The 8,587-nt window shown below is 37.8% G+C and overlaps 1 long non-coding RNA gene across 1 annotated transcript; it reads right to left on the minus strand.

The window, feature by feature from the left end:
- Window positions 1-2,765: 2,765 nt before the first annotated feature.
- LOC140513421 (uncharacterized) lies at window positions 2,766-7,774 on the minus strand. Its single transcript, XR_011970163.1, has 2 exons — window positions 6,588-7,774; window positions 2,766-2,848 (listed from the first exon to the last, which is right to left on the minus strand). It is a non-coding gene; the product is annotated as an uncharacterized lncRNA (long non-coding RNA).
- Between the last annotated feature and the right edge of the window lie 813 nt (window positions 7,775-8,587).

Here is an 8,587-nt window from a genome sequence, read left to right on the forward strand (position 1 = left end):
GACTTTGGCCAAATCACTTCATATTTCTGAGTTTCCTCATCTGTAAAATCAGCAGGTTGATCTAGATGATCTCTGAAGCCTACAATCCCTACACTGACCTTACTATGTTGTTGTTTAGTTGTTTTAGACATGTCCAATTCCCTACAAGCCCATTTTGGGATTTTCTTGGCAAAGATACTGGAGTGATTTGTCGTTTTCTTCTCCAGGTCATTTTACAGATGAGGAAACTGAGGCAAACAGGATTAAGTGACTTTCCCAGGGTCACACAGCTAGGAAGTATCTGAGTCTGGATTTGAACTCATGAAGATGTCTTCCTGATTCCAAGCCCAGTGCTCTATCCACTGCTTCATCTAGCTGCTTTTATGGTATTAGGATCCTATGACTAATTTTGGAGAAATTGAGTTATTTTGACAGCCCTTGAATCAGTGAGGAGTGCTTACTTGGTCAGAGGACATTCCCGCCTCGGTGCCTGAACATGAAACTGGTGACTAGGTGTCTTTCAGAGACAGAGTGGCATGGTTCCTGTTTCTTACATAAGCTTTTTGTGAGGTGAGAGATTTAGAAAGTAGTGAATGAGAATATCCTTAATGAAAGGAAGTGTCTGCTGCTGGTGTTGCACCACTAGATCTATGATTCCAGAAGAACTGTGTCCCTGTCTAGCAGTGATACCCTAGAAGCCTTACTTTGTGCAGTGGCTGGCCTCCTGCCTCCCACCACAGGGTTTCATTGTGATTGAGATGATACCATCTACTGAGACCTAGGAAAAATTGTAGGAAGAGTCACTCACTATTAGGGTAAGACAGGAAATGCCTGCTAGGACCCCTGTTTATAATTGGTGGGAATATTTTACAGACCTTTGGAAAAGAGCTATCCATTGGCAGGCCCTTAACTTAAAAAAAAAAATCTCTGTTGATATGTTCATCTTTTCTTCTTTGACTTTTCAAAATAGTCCTAAAATTTTGTGAATTATGAGTTTGCAAGTTGGTTGGATGTGGGATTTCATGTCAGTCTCAGTATATTGAGCAAGTACTGGGCATATACATTCCCAGCTTTCCTAGGTAGGGGTTACAAGCTTGAAAAAATTTCCCAAAATGCACAAAGATCCTTCCTGTCATGATACTATCTCTGAAAACAGTTGCATAAGTGAAATATCCCTTATTTAAATAAGAGCTGATTCCATAAAGTAATTTGGAATTATGTTTTTAATTCAAAAAATTGAATTATATAAAATTGTAATTTTTAAAAATGTTTAAAATTTCCATATCCTCTCACTCGGAGACTCTACTCTCAGATACCCCAATGAGGTCAAAGAGATAAAGTTTTTCACATGTATCAAAATATTCATGGTATTATTTCTTTTTGTGGTAACAAAAAACTGGAAACATAGTGCCTATTAATTAAGGAATGGCTAAACAAAATGTGGTACATGAATGTAAGGGATTTATTTCTATGCCCAAAAATGATGAATGTGAAGAACTCTAAGAAGCATTGGAAGACTAATATGAAAAGATGCATACTGTGGCAAGCAGAACAAGTAAAGCTAGGTTTGCAATGATCACGACATTATAAACGGAGAAAATGAAACTGAATGCTGTGTAATTAAAATGATCCAACTTCTTCCCAAAGAAATGTGCCTTTCTCCCTTTGCAGGGGCTAGAGACTGTGGGTGTGGAATATTTGCATATACTGTGAGTTTACATTGATGTGTTGGTAGGTGAACTGGTTTTTCCCCCCTCTTTGTTGCTGCTTTCTGGGTAGTGAAGGGAAAGGAAGGGGATGCACTGTAGTCAACCCATACTGGTTCTGCCCTGATTATTAAATTTTCAGTGGGAGCATTTTCACCTCAGAAATCAGCAAACCTTACAAAAATCAGAACTAGATTTATTGTTTTGTTGGTTATCTAGAATTAAGAAAGTAATTGAGAGAATGCAGATTAAAATGAAAAGTATGTGGTACCTACATTTTCCCCTAGGAAAACCAGCTGTTAAACATTTACCAGCCCATCCTTGGATAAATTCATAAATTAAAGTGGTATAAAAGCAAAAGATATAAATTATTTTTTAAAATAAATTAACTCTCAAAGATCTCTTCCAGTTGTTAATCTATGATTCCGTGAGCATTCTACATAATCTCTCCTCTTTCAGCACTTGTCAGCTCTTTACATAGCAATAACTAATGGCATTTCAAAGTTTAGGAAGTACTTTCCTTATAACAACTCTGGGAAATAGGGGAGACCCAGAGGTTAAGCAATTTTTTTTCCAGTGTCAGCATAGTAAAGGTTGGAATCTGTTTTGAAATGGACATCTTCAGACTTCAAGTCTCATGCTCTTTCCACCATGCCAGTTTTCTGGATGAGGACAAATCCTTTGTTGAATGGGTCTCCAAACTTTGTTGGGGCTGATTTTAGGGGGAAAACTTTGCCTAATGTTTCCAAAGCTTTCTCTCCTCCCCTCTGGGACTCTGTGTCTCAGACTTGTAGTGTAAGTGGTCTTCAGTGTTTTGTGGGAAGGTGGAGGAGACTTTCTCCTGACGTGGTTATTTTTATCTAACTCTACACCCACCTCTGCCTGCTCCCAGGCTATAATTTTCCCCAGAAAACCCCCAAAGAAGACACGTGACCCGTGTGGGGCATCTTAAAAGTTACATTTAGTGTTAGAGCTGGAAATGCGAAGGTCATATATGAACATAGAGTGGGAACAACACACACACCTCTCTTCCTCTTTCATTCTCCACTTTCTAGCCTCTCTGGGCAATTTTGCTTCTCCTTTTTCAGAACTTTGGAGAGATAGAACAGTGAGAAGTCCAGGTCACATGCACAGGTTGGTTTCATCTCTCGAAGGGGTATTGCCTGGAGGTTTAAGGGAAGAACAAATTGAAATCTGAACTACTGGACCTCAGACCCACCTCCACCATCATCCTTTGGTAACCCTGTGTTCTGTTTTTGTCCTATCCTCACACCGAAGGCCAAGGCATCATTCGAACAGGATGGTTTCTAAGCATTTAGTACTTGAGACAAAACAAAGAAGCCAAGAATAATACCTTCCCTAGGACAGAAACACAAACAGCAGGAGGGGTGTCTTGGCCATTGACAAGTGGGCATGTCTGCCCATTAGTGCCACGGTTTATTTCCAGTTTTGTACTCATTATCTCCTTCTATTGTTTGTGATTTTATGCTGTCTTAGGTGCTTTTTCTCCAATCTGCAATATCATTCCAGGCTGAGTATCATAAGAAATGACGGGAAAGCAAGGGCTTGGGGTGTTAGGTGGAGTTGTGTGGGTGGGGAGATGTACTACAGGGAGAGAAAGAGAGGGAAGTAAAGGGGATGCAAATTGCCCAGGTTACCTATTTACTGGAACACAAACAACCAGAATTATGTTTGCTAGTGTTACCCAACCAAAACAGTATTGGGTGAGATTGTCGGCCCTATGAATTTTTTTCTAGAAAAATGATAGGTTCCTACTCTCTCTAAACTATGAAAATACTCATATGTGAAAAGTTCTTTTTACCCAACCATTTTATGAGAAAAGTGCCCCTTTTAAAGCAAATATGTATTATGCAAATATGTGAAAGATATACGATTTTTGTCACTTAGAGATGGTGACCCATCTATGACTAATATAGGTTCTGTATATCAGCATAAGATGTTTGAATGTATAAATAGTTTGAAGGAAGCTATGGATGTACATCTCTGGAATCTTGTCTACCCTGTCCAAGGGAGACTGAGATTCCAGCTCTGAGGGGAGCAGAAGAAGGGGCCACAAGAATAGATGCTTTGTTCTCCTCTAAGATAAAGGGTACCACAAAATGACTAATATGGAAATGTTTTACATGACTGGACAAGTGTATAATCTATATCAGATTGTCACCCTCTCAGGTAGAAGGGAGGGGTAGATTTGGAACTCAGAACTTTAAAAAAATATTAAAAATTATTTTAAGATGTAATTGAGGAAAAATAAAATATTAAAAAAAGAAGAGGGGTACCAGACCTATTTGCACCCCACCCTTCCTAAATATTGCTCATATAAGGGCATGAATTTTAGGTACAAAAGCCACTAACTTCCCTTAAAGGGGAAGGCTACTCACCACCTTGGCTCCTTCCTACCAAATTCAAATTACACAACAGTCTATCATAATAGTGAATTATGAATAAACTAATTTATCCAAGCAAAGAGCAAGCAGAAATTGAGCAAGTTCTACAGAGTAGATAGATACTCTGTAGATGGATCCACAAAAGTGAATGAATTCTTTTGATGGAAGCAAGATGAGATCTTGGCTCAATGGAAGAAGAGAGGTGCCAATATTACTCCCAAGGAAATTCCCTTAAATCTCTAGGGAGGCAAACTAGAATAGTTATCTTAATAATAGCATTTATACAGCACTTTAGGATGTGCAAAGCAGTTTACAGTTACAAGCATATCTCAGAGATATTGTGGGTTAAGGTCTAGACCACTGCAATAAAAGGAGTGTCTCAACCAAGCAACACGAATATTTTGTTTTCTCCGTGTATATAAAAGTTATGTTGACACCATACTGCAGTCCATTAAGTGTGCAATAGTATTATGTGTAAAAAAAACCAATTTTACATACCTTAATTAAAAATACTTTATTGCTAAAAAAAATACTAACCATCTGAGACTTCAGTGAGTCATAACTTTTTGTTGGTGGAACATCTTGCCTTGGTGTTGACGGCTGCTGACTGATCAGGGTAGTGGCTGCTGGAGGTTGGGGTGGCTGTGGCAATGTCTTAAAATAAGACAATAATGAAGTTTGCTTCATTATTGACTCTTCCTTTCTCAAAATATTTCTCTGTGGTATGCAACGCTGTTTGATAGCATTTTACCTACAGTAAAACTTTTTTCAAAAATAGTCAATCTGCCCAAATCCTGCCATTGCTTTTTCAGTTAAGTTTATGCAACGTTCTTCAATATTGTTATGTCTTAGGGAATAAGGAAGCCTGAGGAAAGGGAGAGAAATGAGGTATGGCTGGTTGGTGGTGCCGTCAGAACACACACATTTATTAAGTTTACCAAATTCTATGGGTGTGGTATGTGTTACTCCAAGACAATTGCAAAAATAACATTAAAGGTCACTGATCACAGATCACTCTATGATAATAATGAAAAGGTGTGAAATATTCGGAGAATTACCCAAATGTGACACAATGTAAACACATGCTGTTAGAAAAATGGCTCCAATAGAGCTGTTTGATTCAGGGTTGCCACAAACCTTCCATGGGTTTAAAAAAAACAAAACAAAAGTAGTATGTGCAAAGCACAATAAAATGAGGTATATCTATATCGACTTTTATCTTCAAAGCAACCCTGATAGGTGTTGCTGTTCGGTCATTATGTCCAACTCTTTGCGACCCTATTTGGGGTTGGTGCTGTTATGTATTCCCATTTTACAGATGAAAAACTAAAGCAGATTGAAGTTAAACGACTTGCCTGGGGTCACACAGCTATCGCTATGAAGTTTATCAGACCAGATTGGAATTTAGGTCTTTCTCACTCAAGGTCCAAACTAATAGCCTCCGCTGGAAATGAGGGACGCATTGAGGAGCTGGTTTTACCTGCATACTTGCTCTTCCAAGTCTGTCTATTGGTCTGTCTGACTATCCAAATACCTAAATGGTGAGTCCCCAAAAGAATTTGGCATCAGGTAAAGAATGTCTCTCCTCTCCAAGCTCTTGCACCAACTCTGCCTCCAATGCAATCATGTAGAATCTTCTCCTCATTTCTCCCATCAATCAAAAATCACATTCAGCAGACAGCACTCAACCCAGAGCTACTTTTCCTCTACTTAGCTTTGTTGAAGTCAGGTTATATAAATAATTCTAGGATATTGCCTGAGCCACAGAAAATTAACTGTCATAAGTAGAATTCAAACCCAGATCTTCTTGACTCTAAGGCTGGAACTCCATCTCCTAGGTCACCCTGTCTGCTGAATTTTTTAATTAGTTTATTTTTAAGTGGAGTGAAATGCATAACTTTCTATCCCTCTCTGATTAATTGGGGTGAGATTTAGCATTTTAATAGCAGCTTGGAAAGGGCAATATTTAATTTAAAGGAATGAATTTTCAGTAGTAGAATTTTTAGTAGAGAAAATATTTACAGAGCACAGGAGCTCATCCTGGTTATTTTTAAATTATCTAAAACAGACATGTACCCAATTCATTTTGGAATCCTAGGACTTAAAGCTGAACCTCTGTGGCCAAATAATCCAACATAACCAAAAGTAAGGCCATCTATAACATATCCAACAATGGCCATTCAGCCTATTCTTGGAGAACTCATAACTTTTTTTAATTGTTTTTTTCCATATGTCTCCATTGGCAATTGCTTCCATTCAATGGGTAGTGTACCAGGTGCTTCTCTATAGGATAAATACTGATAGACACTACCAGGCATAAGCTCCCTGTTGTTTCTAGGATCAATTATAAACTCTGTTTGACTTTTAAAGGTCATATCAACTTGGATCCAATTATATTTTCAGTCTCATTATATGTCATTCTCACCTTTATTCACCCATTCTATAGAGCAGCCACACTGGTCTTACTGTCATTCCACATACAGCACATAGCACTTACCTTCACGCCTTTTTACTTCATGCCCGAACATGCTGCCTCTTCATCTTTGCCTTGTAGAATCTCTTACTTCCTTCACAATTTAGCTTGGGTCCCGCCTTCTACATCATCTCTCCTGATTCTCCCAAATGCTAGTATCCTTCATCTAGGGTTGTGCAGATAAATGTTTAATAATCAACTTCTTCAAAATGAACCAGTTTGTTGTTTTTCACTCATTTTGGTCACGTCCAATTCTTCTTTGGGGTTTTCTTGGCAAAGACACTAGAGTATCTTTGCCATTTCCTTCTTCAGCTCATTTTTTACAGATGAGAAACTGAGGCAAACAGGGCTAAGCAATTTACCCACTATCACACAGCGAGGAAGTGTCTGAGGCCAGATTTGAACTCAGGAAGATGAGTCTTGCTGACTTCAGGCCTGGCACTTTACCCACTATGCCACCTAGCTGCCCCCTAAATTAACCAATACATTTAAAATATATGATATTTTAAGTTTTGTTATATGTTATGTAGTATCATATAAGTATATTTTATATATTATATAGCACAATGTTACATGTTATATACTATAATTTATAATACATAAATATATTTATCTTCAGTTCCAAATTTTGCCTCCCCCTCTGGCCCCTTCCCCACCCACTGAGAAGACAAGAAATATAATGCCAATTACACATATGAAGTCATGCAAAATACATTTCTACATTATAAAAAAAAGCAAGAAAAATAAAGGAAAAAAACTTCAATGTTGTTTCTTTCCTTAGATTGTGAGGAAGGGACTGTCTTTGGCCTTCCTTTGTATCTCCAGGCTTAGTACAGTGCCTGGCCCATAGTATGCACTTAGTAAATGCTTATTGACTGACTGACTAAAATCTCCATTCCTTGTACTGCCTCATTAGTCCAGTGGTGCAAACTATGGAAAAGAAAGGATATAATGACCTATGCAATGGGAAAACAGTGAAATCTGGAAGATGGCACAGAACTGGTTCTTAGCAGAGGCATAGTGATATCTCAGGATTCTATAACTACTACTTTCCACCTAAAAGGAATGAAATTTCAATGTCTAAAGGGTGAAGCTGCTATAATATCTGAAGGTATTTTATATCAGGAAGTCAGATGCTAAGCTGAAGAAAGCAAGGCCCAGAGGAGCTAAATTACCAAAATCCCACAGACAGCAAGAAGCAGTCAAGATCCAAATCCAGACTCTCTCATCCTCTCTCTCATACATCATACTGTCTTTATAAGACATTTCAAACCATGTAAATACATTTTAGGCATCTTCTAATTATTTCTGGCATTACATTATTCCAAAGTTCTTGCATGTACCATTGGAAAACCAAGGGCTAAAAAGTGATGACAACAGACTCCTAGAGAGAGCAGTCCAAATAGATCATCCAATGTCCTTCTTCGATTGTAATATCTCTACACCTCTCTCCCCCTGTTCTCTTATTCATGAATACTCCTTTTCTTTTTCACTTATTAAATTCTTATTTACTTATTGAATTCTACCCATGCTTTGACTTCCAACTCAAATGTGATCTCCTCAAAGACTTCTGTGATTCTCCCAAGTGGTAATGAGATCTAACTTTTGAGGGTCCTCCATGACTCCATTAAATCATTTTTTACATCCTTGTGCCCTCATGTATTCTTTTGCATTTTTGTTATATGTGTTGTGTATTTTGCATACAGCAAGTACTTAAAATGCCTTTTCATTCATTCATTCATTCATTCATTCATTCATTCATTCATTCATTCCTATCCCCCTAATGGAATGCAAACTATAAAGGCAAGTCATATCTAAACTATGTATCTCCCCAGCACTTAGTACAATTTTTGCCTAAATACATGTTTAACAGATGTTTAATTGAACTGAAATCAAGAAACCCTGAAGTTGTATAATTTTGAGAGCCTTCATTTAAAAGACAGACGAATACCAAATGCATGGGAGGAAATCATAAATATTATTATTGTTGTCCCTCCATTAAAAAAAGACAATTGAGAGAATAT

Source organism: Notamacropus eugenii, chromosome 7 (assembly GCF_028372415.1).
Source record: "Notamacropus eugenii isolate mMacEug1 chromosome 7, mMacEug1.pri_v2, whole genome shotgun sequence".
Taxonomy (NCBI): Eukaryota; Metazoa; Chordata; class Mammalia; order Diprotodontia; family Macropodidae; genus Notamacropus; species Notamacropus eugenii.